The 13568-nt window shown below is 38.4% G+C and overlaps 1 long non-coding RNA gene across 1 annotated transcript; it reads right to left on the bottom strand.

Moving 5' to 3' along the window:
- Nucleotides 1-3593: 3593 nt before the first annotated feature.
- On the bottom strand, nucleotides 3594-5573 carry LOC135086932 (uncharacterized). The gene is made up of 4 exons (XR_010260645.1): nucleotides 5517-5573; nucleotides 5160-5302; nucleotides 4588-4795; nucleotides 3594-4262 (listed from the first exon to the last, which is right to left on the bottom strand). It is a non-coding gene; the product is annotated as an uncharacterized LOC135086932 (long non-coding RNA).
- Between the last annotated feature and the right edge of the window lie 7995 nt (nucleotides 5574-13568).

Below are 13568 nucleotides of genomic sequence, written 5' to 3' on the forward strand. Positions count from 1 at the left end.
GAGATGGGTCTATAATTTTTCAACAAGGTTTTGTCGCCTTTTTTGAAAAAAAGTATCACCACACTTCTGTGCCATGCCGTAGGCGTTTTTCCCTCAAGTATGACGGAATCGAACAGCCTCTGAAGAGCCTTTAGTACCGGCGTTCCGCCTGCTTTCAGAAGCTCAGCCGTGATTCCATCATCACCCGGTGCCTTGTTGTTTTTCAGCTGTTTGAGAGCCATTCTAATCTCGTACAGGCTGACGTCCGGGATATCTTCGGTGTAGTGTCGGGTCAGTCTAGCTCTTGGGTCTTCGGCTAGATTTGTGACAGGTGTACGTACACTCGTGTATAATTGTCCGTAGAACTTCTCAACCTCTTCCAATAACTCAGGCCCCGACGAGATGTCTCTGCCATCCTCGGTCTTCAGCTTGGTCAGTTGACTTTGGCCAACAGACAGATCCCTAGCGAACACTTTAGAGCCTTTGTTACGCTCAATCGCCTCTTTAATACGATCTGTATTAAATTGGCGTAGATCGCGAGTCAAAGACTTGGAGATCTGTCTGTTAAGACGCCGATACTGAGCAGCATCTTCAGAGGACTGCAGAACCAAGTTTCGTCTCTCTTCCATAAGTTTATTGGTGAGGTCAGAGATCTTTTTGGTTCCTTTTGGACGACGGGTTTTAAAGAACTTAGACCCAGTCGTTTGGACAATTTCCACGAACCTGTCATTGTATTCGTCCACATTTTCGCAGTCTCCTAGGCATTCGAAACGATTTTGCAACTCGAGCTGAAAGCTTTCGGGGTTTTGGAGTTGGATGGGCGCTGGGCGGAGCGTAGACTTCATCAGTCGACGCCTCTCGAGCTTGGGTCTGATATTCAATGTGCCTCTTACCATTCGGTGATCGCTTCCTGTTTTGACCGAGTTGATCACAGAGACATCATTGAATATATGCTTCTTCGTCGACAAGATGAAGTCGATCTCATTTTTTATAGCGCCATTGGGATGCAGCCATGTCCACTTTCGCTGTTTTGGCTTCCTGAAGAAGGAGTTCATCATAAAGAGGCCCTCCCTCTCCATAAAGCCAGCCAGCAGTTGGCCACGTGCGTTCCTCTCTCCATACCCAAATTGCCCCACTTTCAGCTCATTATCGCTTCGTCTACCCAGCTTCGCGTTGAAGTCCCCCATCACAACGGTAAAATGGGACCGGGAGCTATGTATGGCTCTGGAAATATCCTCATACATAGTCTCCACTTCGTCGTCGGGGTGTTCCGTGGTCGGTGCGTATACCTGTATGACCTTCAGCGAATACCGTTTGGTGATTCTGAGTATAAGGTACGCTACCCTCGCCGAAACACTCTCGATCTGGACCACGTTGTTGACAAGGGACTTGTGGACGATAAACCCGACACCACCCTGGGACTGCTGGTCGCCCTCCCGGAAGTAGAGCAGGTTTCCGGATTTCAGGATTATGGTGTCCTCCCCCTCTCTTCGGACTTCGCATAATCCTACGATATCCCACCGCAACCTGCTCAGTTCTTCCTCGAGTTCGGCGAGCCTCACGTCAGTCCGCAGCGTGCGAGTGTTAAATGTTGCCAGGGCCAGAGGTCGTCGGGGTTGGTAGCCTGTCGGTACCCGGTGATTCTTAGCACCCCTCGCCCCACCGTTACCGTGACCGCTACCGTGGCCCGGGATAGTGGGGCCGCCGGGGACTAGGGGCCGTGTTTTTTTGTTCCTCTCCATGGGGGGGATTTGCCTTAATCGCCACGCTTGGCAGGCGGGTTGGCGATCGCAGTTTTTTATAAGGTTTCGCACGCAGACGCTGCTGCCCGTCCGGTGCTGCAGGGATTTTGTCGCCTCTTACGACACGCCTCCTGTTGGCGGTGGGGAAGAGTATTCTTTATGGCCGTCCCCACACGGCACCAACCAACCACCAACCAACCAAAAACAATCTCATCAGATTTCAAATATAAAATCTGTGGCGTTCCCCAAGGGAGCGTGCTGGGACCAATTTTGTTTCTACTGTACATAAATGACATAACGCAAGTGACAAGACACAAATGTACATTATTCGCTGACGATATTTCGATAATAGTGACATCTGATGACAAAAATAAAGTAAATTATCATGAAAATGACATTAATAATACGATTGACAATATAACTAAATGGCTACATGCAAATAATCTTAAAATTAATATTAATAAATCAAAATTCATACAATTTAACAAGCATAAACAAAAGAGATTCGATCCAAACATAAACATAAAAAAGATAAACGAAATAACAGACCTCAAATTCTTAGGTGTATCAATTGACGGAAATCTAGACTGGAAAAAGCATATAGTTAGCGTCTGTGTTCGAGTCAATAGGTTTGTATATGCCCTTAGACAAGTGAAAAACGTTACTTCTAGAAGAACCGCCATTATGTCCTACCATGCCTACATTGAATCCATCCTTCGATACGGGGTTATTCTATGGGGTAACAGTACAAACAAAAATATGGTATTTATAGCACAAAAAAGGTGTATCAGAGCCATATGTGGAATTTCTCCTCGCGAGTCCTGCAGGCCACTATTTAAAAGCCTCGGACTACTGCCATTCCCATGCCTGTATATTTATGAAGTAGCAATTTTCGTACACAAAAATCCGGAGCTCTTTCAAAAAGCGGGTAATTTTCATCTTAGATATCCCCATAGACTGATATTAAGTGATATACCAAAATCAACAAAGTATGGGAAAAGCTGTATTTGTATGTGTGTTCGAATCTATAATAAAATTCCAAATGAATTTAAACTGCTCACTATTAATTTGTTTAAGAATAGACTATATAAATGGCTAAACCAACATAGCTTCTATGACATGAAGGATTTCTTTGCGACATAACATTCGTGCTAAGCTGATTATTAATATTTTGTTGACATTATTGTAAATTGAAATGAATTGACTTAAATTGAATTCTGACATTATTGTAACTGAGACATTATTATGAACTTATTGTATTAATTAATTAGATTCCAACTACTGTATATAAAATATTTGCATGCATTCTTTGATGAAGCAGAACATGAGCACATTTCAACATGTAACACCGATATTTAATTATGTATACCATGTTTTAAGCAAATAAATAAATTATCTTATCTTATCTTATCTTATCACTGAGTTTCGAACTCAGCTCATTAGTTGGCATCTCTCTACATCTCTATGATACGCTTAGGCTGCTACGGGCGCCGCCCACTCGATCATTCTACGAGCAATGCGTTTTTTTCGTACCGCTACGTAGTACTGTTTTGTCTTTGTCCCAAAGATATAAACTTTCTTTTGGCTCAGAAATTTTTGGAACTAAACTTTAGCTTGCAAAGTCCAAAAACATTGTACTTTAGAATACCGATTTCCAGAATAAAATTATCTTAATCAGAAATTATAATAAACCGAAATTATGTAACTAACTAGATGAAAACCCGGCTTCGCTCGGGTGCAATTTGACTCATGATACACAATTCTAGGTGCAAAATGTAGATAGATGTTTCTGTAGTCATCGGTTCTCAAAGAATATTAAATATAGATTCATATAGCTTCGTTAGTTGTGTTTAATAAATATTATTATGGTAAATAAAAACTGCAAATGTTTTTACACAAATTATTTTTATTTTAAATCAACATTCAAAATAAACTAAGACAAATTAACAAAACAATCAAATTCAATCGTTAATATAGGTTATGTAAATAACTCTTATTAATAGTCAGAAACGGGATCAGATAAGAAAATACTATTTTCATCAATATCTGGCTCCGGAAGTCCGAAATCTGTTAGTCTCTTTCCGTGGAGTTTTAATGTTTCATCAATTTCTTGTAAAGCCAACTGTTTGGATTATTTATATTTCAGGGCGGGATCTTGTAAAGTTTTCGATAAAATGTGATGCAAATTTTTCCCAAAGAGCATTAGGATCAGTTACTTCACAAAACACGCAAATTAACGCAAACAGCTGTCGTAATTGCCGAGGAAGTTTCAAACCAATTGCTTCATCCAAACACCTTTCCCATTCTTGATCGTCAAAAAGTAGCCCCCTTGCTTGAGCAGCTTCTCGAAATGATGTGTAAATAATATTTTCATATTAATAAGTTCTAACATCTCTGAAGCAAGTCGGCCCTTTGACGTGAAGAAGTAATAGCCGGAGATAATATCGTTCCCGATCAGAAAAGGAATAATTATACATCCTTGCAATTACTTTATCAGCCGCTGACTGAGATATTCGTGGTTGCCACTGTCCATGGATAAATCTGAAATGTGTCGGAATTTCAGTGTAAAGATATTGTCGAACACTTTCATCTGTTCTGTTTGGTTCAAAAAATGCTAATAATATTTCTGGAATTGGCTTTAAGACTGTCTGGGTCTATGTATACCTTCCCATTATGACAACAATTTTCAAAATGATTTTTAATTTTTTCACCTAAAAAATGAAGTGCTTGACATTGAACACATTCATAAATCATAGAACCAACTGAATGTACTGATACTTGAATGGTGTTATTTCAAAAAGTGCTAAATATAAATAGTTAGTCCTGGGGGGCTGATATTCTGTACTAAACCTGCTTGAATATTTACGTTTTTTCGGGGGTCTGCCCGCCATTTGATATGTTTTCTTTCTCTTCTTCTTCTAAAGAAATAAAATCACTGCTGACTGACAGCAGCTGTTTTTCCTTGTTGTCCGAAGAAGCATCATCACTGCTGACTGACAGTAGCTGTTTTTTCTTGTTGTCCGAAGAAGCATCATCAATGAATCCTCGATTAGCGTCAACTCTTCGTTATCAACCTTAAAAGAGAAATATATTTATGAATAGCTAATTTAAAGCTTTAATTTAAAATTTTAATGCTATATTGTGTTACTCTTATTAAACAAATTTAATAAGATGTGCTGAAAAAATACACCACATGCAGGAATTGAACCTACATCCTCTACTTCTTGTCGCGCTCCATCTGAGCTAACTGAGTTTAATAAGAGAAATATATTTTATTTTTAGACAAATATTCAAATAATAATAAGTATTGTGAATGTATGTAGGTGTAGGTATATCCTCCCACCTCTATATTTATTTATACCTCTGTGAAAGATAAATAAAGTGTATTTATTATTATTATTATTTTACTTTACTCAGTGACCTACACTATTAACTTACCTGAAAGTCATCAAATAAATCTTGTGAAGCAGCAGAAGCAGCTTTTTGCTTTTTAGGAAAAAGGTTTGATAGTGCCCGAGCCTTGTTTATTCTTAACTGCCTAATTGTTTCTAAGCCACAACACTCGCAATAATTGAAATTATCTGCAAAAATATATTACACAATTATTTATAATAAGAACCAGCCGAGCTCAAGTGGAACTTGCGCATGAAGGAGTCTATTCGGTTATCAGAAAAAACGGTGCAAAAATCGTGTCTGTTTCTGTATTTATGTTGATAACAACTCAACACAGGCTATGCATGTGGTCATTTATTATTATTTTTCGGGTTAAATAAAAAAAAATATTAAGCCGCTTACCGAGTATAATGTTGTCGCATTCCACACATCGACTGCACATTTGCATTTGTTTGCAGTGTCTTACAAATAGGTATTTTACCATTACAAAAATTGCATGTCACTGGAATTTATCACTGTGCGAAACTAAATGACATTGACATTTGAACTTCAACTTATGATGACCCACGCTGAACTGTCCCGCCAAACTCAATGACAGGGGGGCGCTATCATCGTTCAACTATAAGGTTTCCAACATGGCAAAAATCTGAACCAGCGATCCGGTATTGACGGTGGCGCCCCACTGTCAATGTCATCGACAGGACAGTCCAGTATTTTGGAACTATATAAGGTTATGGCTAATATTCTTTTTTTGTGGTTGAATCGGCCAATACCAGGTTTAAAGAAAAAACACATAACAAAGAGTATATTATCATAAAAATCGCGAAACGCACTGATTTCCATTTATTTATGGATCGATGACAACCCAGCTTTTGGCGTTGATCGCATAGTGAGTGGATGGTGAACTACTAAAGATGGCGACAGCGGTTTGTTTGTCAATGCCATCGGAATTTAACGAAATTCTCCATTATCCGAATTTTGCGGATATATGTTGTCGACTCAAAATCGTTATTTTTTTATGCTTTGTTATTCATATAAGGTTTCGATCCAGTCTACCGTACCCCTTGACGAAATTATTAATATAGATTACTCTAAGGCCGAGTTGCACCATCTTACTTTAACTTTGACTAAACGATAAAAATATGTCAAACTCCATACAAAGAGCACCGGTTATGGTATAGTTACCGTTAAAGTTAGATGGTGCAACTTAGCCTAAACTATTGTGCTAGTTCTCTGACTATGAAGCTTTCCAACCGTGCTTTAAAGGGAATAACCACTCAGAAGTATAAAACAAATATTCATACCAGTGTTTCCAGTGCAATAGACAACACCTATAACTTTTACGACCCGACATTCAATACAAAAGATGCAGAGAAACAACTTCATATAGGTCCGTTTTAAGTCCATTGTTTCACGTTGTACTATCGGCAACAGTGTTAACCGCCCATTGCCGATCATGTCATCTCGTTCTATCGCAAAGAATCGCCATTTGATGAGAGCGAGAGCAAAAACGGAAATGGATAGTTAACACTGTGGCCGTGTGTACAGTAAAAAATATGTCTTAAGTAATTGTTTTTGTTCCTTGACTATTCCAATTGCCTCGATCGAGTATAAGAATAAATGTGGGCAGCATAGGACGGTCATTGTGGAATTCATTTCAGGAGGGGTTTGTCCAGCAGTAAACGCCATTTGTTTTAAAAGAAAAAATATTAAATATTTTCAATCTATTTACAACTCTATGTTTTTGTAATTAATTCCGTTGCGGGTTTAATGACAGTTTATCTTTCCCCGGGACTAATTTTAATTTGACCTTCATTGGCTGGGTTTGTATTACTTTTTATGGGAATGGGCGGTCAAGTTTTAGATCCTGGTTACACAGCATTTGCAATGGTAGGAACGAAAGGTGGGATAGTCCCGTATAAATTCAAGAAGTTCCTCTGTACACTACTTAGTCTATGGTGCGGCCTCGTTCGACACTCTTTGGTATCGCTTCGAGCCGTGTGTTGAGGTCATCCGACCAGTTGGGTTTATGAGTTTGTTATGGAAGCTTTGTACCTACCTACATACCTACATACCTACTGCAGACATTCCTTGAAGGGCAATAACTGTACTTGTTTAGACCTTAATGGGATCTAGTGCAGTAGTTCAGGAAATATAAAAGTTACCTAGGTACGAGTATCTAGCATAAGTCTTTTTTTATGTACCTCTCATAAGAATAGGACTAAAATATGGTCATCTTCAGGTGGTCCTGGACTGGTGGTTCGCGTACTGGACTACAAAGCCAGTTGCACTTGCGGGTTGCAATCCTGGCGAGGACAAAAATTCATAGACATTGAATGTTAACGTATAGTGTTCATTTATATTATTGCTTGAACAGATTTAATATAATTATCAAATTTCATTGAATTCCTGCTCGATGGACCAATGACCTCAAGAAGATGTGGCACTATTTGCGTCCACGGACTGCCATAGGCTGAAATTATAATGATAATACATAGTTTAGGGTCAATTAGTCATGAAATAACAACAATAATAAATTGACAACAATAAAGAGAAAGTCAGTATTTCCGATAAGAATTTCGATATCAAAATTAACTACGAAAATGGTATAAAAACTGTAGTTTGCTATTATTAATGGCTTATCGTGTCCATTAATATCCATCAGGCGCATCCGTCCATTCCATATTCGCATCATATTTATTACGCCCGAGTTTCCTATATGTGTTGCAATAAATAAATCACGGTATTCATTGGGGTAGGTTAATTAACTGCCGGTGTAAACACGGCGCTCAAAATATTGCACTTTTCATTTTACAGTTGAGGCGAGTCCTCTCTTACAGCGGAGGAGGAGAAACCTAAAACCTGGAATTGGCCTAAAACTCTTTGCCTGATTGAGGCAAAGAATGCATGAAACATCCAGACCAATACAAAAAAATATTTAAATGTTGATGCACACAAATGTTTGCATAGTGTGGGAGTCGAACGGCGAACCTAAGACCTCTGCCATAATAGTTACGCCTACGCGTACTGTACGCGTACCACCAGAAAAAAGGCCGTTAGTTTACGGCTATATCGATGCTGTATCGATACTGTACGCGTTTGTAGGTACCTCTACAATAAGTCCCACCCAGAGTATAAAACAAGGATGTACAAACCGTGGCCCACGGCCTGTGTGTTCATGCGGCCGGACAGCGAAGTTATAATAACCTGAACTTTATTCAGTTGCTTTTTCTGCTTCCCGCTTTTAGCTCATAATCTGCCCGAGTGGCCCCTGGTCCCAGTAAGTTTGTGCGTCTCAGGTATAAAGTATAGGTACTCGCTGCGTGTGAGGCCCCACCTCTATGCATTTCACTTACCTAGTTATAGGCTGACGAGGGCGGCGTGTTACCGCAATATACTGATAGCGGGGTCGTTAGTACCGCAATTATAGTTGGAAGCTGTCCAAAACTGTAAATAAGATCGATTTCAATGCAGGACTTGAGTGAAAGTTCGTATTCTAATGATTTGGAAAAAGTTGTATTATAATGCTTAATGTTACATATTCATGGAGTTTACTACTAAACAACTTTGTGATTTTTTCCATCTGCTTTTTTAATTAGCATCCCTTAACATTTTTTATTTGTCCAGTATACGAGTACAATGCATTTCTTCTTCTATAGTGTGCAAGTAAGGCTTAATGAATCACAATAGGAAAATCGAATCGGCTGCTCATCCTACCTGATTTTACGCAACATACGAGTATGCTTCATTCGAGAATCGAGTCCATAGCTTTTTGAAGTCGGACACACTGTCTAACAACTAAGTCATATTATTAGCTTTTATAGAACTGATGATAACTGAATCAGAAATGCTTTTTTCAAGTTTTTTTTTCATAAACAATTCTCCTTTTCAGGTTTTGGCTATGTATGTGACAAAATAAATAGGTTTCTAGGTATAACTACATTTCCAACGCTTGTTCACATTCATGCATTGCAACAATCTCCTCACATCCATCATCCTGCTTGGTCCGTAGGCCGAACCGCATTCAGAATATCCTAATTTAAATAATGGAAATGGGCCGCGTCAACACCTTGCTGACGTCACAAGAGCGAGACAACCTGGCAACCCTCTCGCTCGTCCAACGCATTTAAACACCGGCCATGGACAATGCAATTCGAAATTCAAACGAATGAAACAACGGCTCTATTCTGAAATTAAATTGAATCTGACCGGTATATGCCGGTGTTTTCCACGTGAGGGCGGCCATTTTCCGTTGACCCCTGTTTTTTCATTAGATCCGGGGGAGGGTTCTATTGGTCAGTGTGTGGTGGGGGGCGAGGTAGGTCAGGTTGACGTGGTCATCATCCCGGACAGGCTGCGTTGCCTGCGGCTATCTGTGCTGACGGATTTTCTCTATCCCTAATTTGTTTTTTCTTGTTTTCTATGGCAAAAACATTTAAAGGGCAACCAAAGGTAGGATTTGTGCCCATTTAAGAGTTATAACCGCTGAAGAAGCTCTGTTAACAGACTCTATTATACAGCTTTCAGAACCCAGGTAAAAAGTATGACGGCCGCTATATAGCCCTGTTGTGCTATTTGGGATGACCTTAGCATCTTGAATTCCTTCAAGGCATTTTAATGTATGTATTCCCATGCATGTCTCTTCCTAGTTTTAATGATTTTAATGATAAATCCTCCATGACAGCTCGATAACCTTATCTCTCCGCAATCGTCGCTAATGACCGGTCTGCTTTATTAATTAATATTACCCTGATGACCCAAATCGGCAATGAGAAAAGGAAGGTACAGACGAGTACAAAAAGGTTCAAATGTTGTTTTTGACGTTCTCTATATTTCAACAGGATACTTAACTGAAACATAAAGTTAATATTCCTTCGGCTAGGTTTAATAACTTTATGCTTTTAAACTGCAACACTTGTGTTGAAAAAATTTAAACTGTGCCATAATAAATCTGACGTTCATTCGTCATCGATAATTCGATATTTTGTTAGGCACCTACACATTTTCGATCTTGATTTAAAAAAGACGAATCGGGTTATTGATTTAAGTATCTAAGCATTTTCACATGCAAACTCCTGATTATAATGTTATAATCTTATCAATTTTGACGCAGTTCAAAATAGTTTCAAGTCACGTGACACCAGGACTTGCGTATTTCCATCTCCATTTTCGTCGCGACTGTACCCGCCATAAAGGTATTAGCATATCGAAATCAGTTATAATCTGCGCAGTGCGAATGCAATCGGACGCATTGCGGCAACGATACAACGTTGGTAATTATGCGGCCCACATAGCGTTTTTTGTCTGTGATTTTGCGCCGTATGAAAATGTTTTACGGTTAAAACTTGGGTAAACTATTTTGTTTGGAAACTTTTCAGTTGTTTTTAACAGAAAAGACCTAAACACAGTGTACACAATCTTTTTTTTTTACTGTAGAAATAAGATGTAATTTTAATTTTTGGGTTAGTAGTAGTTTCACACAATTTTCCTTCGCACGAATGTGCGAAACGTCCCCTTTCAATAATAATTGTTTTTAGTAGGCGTTTCGCCCGGATTTATCAAAAGTATTAAAAACGGGTGCGAATCGACCCCTTTGAGAACTAGAAATCGCATACTACTAGCTCAAAAAAGAGTCGATTCGCGTGTGATTTTAATAATTTTAATACATCCGGGCGAAACGCCTACTAAAAAAAAATTGTTATTGAAAGGGGACGTTTCGCACATTCGTGCGAAGGAAAATCGTGCGAAACTACTAGTAACCCGTCAAAGAAATTAGAGTTGTCATTTTTGCAGAAAAATTGCATCATCTGCCATCATTACAATATAACACTGGCAAGAAACAGGTAAGCCATCAAAAAAAGAAAACTTTAAACCTGGATTTTACTAATACATTCAAATTCAAAATGATTCCTGATTTTTTTCTTAATTTTCCCACCACTCGCATCCCATCCGCAAAGCCATAAAGCAAAGAGCATTAAGCAAAAAGTATCATTATAGAATCGTCAACATTAAATCTGGCTTTCTCGCTTTTGTGATGGCCCCTGTACTACGTAAAGCCATTCCGCCTCGCGAAACCAATCGTTATCAGTTTTAAGCAAAATTCAGCTCTATTGCTAAGAAGAATTCGTATCTTTTAGCAATTTTTTCGAAACCAGTCTCGATGGTGCGTTGGTAATAGACCCCCAAACGTTTTCAATTATTGATAAATATCAGCGGGGTCCTACTACAGATGCGATCGAGAATACGTTAATAACACTTCGCTTGCACGGAAGATTCTTACAAAATACGATGCATGCTTTTGAGATATTATTCTGATAAAGTTGGTAGGAAATATTGATATGTTTAGTTTTATAAATGTTTGATACTTTTGCTCGTTTTTACTTCGCGAGTAACTTAATGGTAGTTAATATAATATGGCAGTTAACACGATTTATTTAGAGTTGGAAAAAGGCTGACTATGGACAAATGTGTAAACATAATATAACATGAGTAAATAATTCATGCTTTGATTTAATAATAAGGAATTAAGAAACGTCGTTTTTATTTCAATGTGATTTGTGACTAATGGCCGCCCTCGACTTTCGTACGCATGGATCCCGTTTTACCCCCTTAGGGGTTGAATTTTGCAAAATTCCGTCTTAGTAAGCACTTACGTTCTAAAAAGAACCCCCACGCAAAATTTGAGACTCCTAGCGCTTGTAGTTTTTGAGATTTCATGATGAGTAAGAAACCTTTCACTTTTATAGATATACTTAGATGAGTGTTTGGTTATCACAAATGTCAAATCGTTATTATTTCCTTGACAAATATCTCAATTTAACATCTATAAGGCTTGATAATATCTAAAAGGGAAGGCATATTGTGAGTTTCCAAATCTAACTCAACAAATGTTAAGTAAGCGCCTCACAAGTATGGCCCCAAGACAACATTGAGGGTAGTCCCCCGCCTATTCTCTCGAACTCTTTTATCTGGAACATCTTTATGGGGGAAATTTTCGCGGGAATTCTAATTAAATTTTCCGAGAAGCCAACGCGACAATGGGCCCTCGGCTGTCTACATCCATGGCTCAAGTCACAAGAAACAGTATTACAATTTTGGTCTTTATTGACCATATTGACACCGATTTTACAAAAAATTTTAAAATGGAATTTTAGTCTAAAACTAAATCGTTTTTTTTTTGTAAAATTAAGTTGTTAGTGCCTTTCAAATTGGTTAATAAGTAGCTACCTACTCGTATACTAATTCGAATTAACATACTGAATCCCCACTGAAAACGTTAGGAATTACTTCTAAAATAAATCGGACATAATAATAATTATCCAACATGCATACTGTGTATACCTATATGATACACAATAATTGCTACGAACTACGAAATACTACGAAGTATAGGAAATGCTACGGCGTAGCATCACAGGGCTTCACGACTGGCATTTGCTACGAATCGCTCGAAAAGACGATTTCCTTTTTTTGCCACAGCAACTATGTATGTTAACAAGTAAAATAGAGGATGAAAGATTGTTTACGAACTTGTTTATGGATATGAAAATGTATATTTATATATCCTTATACAAGTTTTTTTAAGTTTCGATAAAAAATGTACTTTCTTTTAATAACTCCGTCAAATGGTTTTCAATAGCGATGATTATACTCGTATGCTTCAGATAATACTAGATTCAGGATAACATGAAGTACTTAGATAAGTACATTTTAATCAAAAAACGTCGTCAGTCTCTCCATCAAAGCAGAGCCTTGCGCTCAATTTGGCGTGGCAAATTTACGGCCTACAGTGGTCGGTAGGAATACTATGCATAAACTTTAATAACTTCAGTAAACTGTGCAGTTCCTATACTTATTGACCGTATGAGAATGCCATCTCATTTCAAAAGGATTCTTATATGAAATTAAATCTATTTAAGTATTTCTAATTCTCCAATTGGGTGTCCACGGAAGACCAGTGTCGTGACGTTACTAAAATCCTCCATGGATTTTTCAGAATGTATCATTATAGCATGTACTTAGGTAAGTACTTACATTTATTTGCAATTGCAAAACTGTTGCAGGTTAGGTATGTGTTTGTGATATTGAATTAATATTTTTACCCGACTGCGCCAAAAGGAGGGTTACGTTTTTCCATTTCTATTTCAATTCCTTGAAACCTAAAGTACTTATATTATATGCCGAAGTTTTTAAATGTAGGAGCAGATAGGTGGTAATATCCTATTTTTTAAATCAGGATTGGAAAGCATTTAAAAATAATAGCACTTAATCAGTACTATGCTCGGAGTTTCCCTGCGTGATCGAATCAGAAATGAGGAGATCCGCAGGATAACCAAAGTGACCGACATAGCTCGCAGAATTGCTAAAATCAAGTGGTAGTGGGCGGGCCACATAGCTCGTAGAGACGATGGCCGTTGGGGCCGAAAAGTTCTCGAGTGGCGACCACGGGCTGGA

Source organism: Ostrinia nubilalis, chromosome 2 (genome assembly GCF_963855985.1).
Source record: "Ostrinia nubilalis chromosome 2, ilOstNubi1.1, whole genome shotgun sequence".
Classification (NCBI taxonomy): domain Eukaryota; kingdom Metazoa; phylum Arthropoda; class Insecta; order Lepidoptera; family Crambidae; genus Ostrinia; species Ostrinia nubilalis.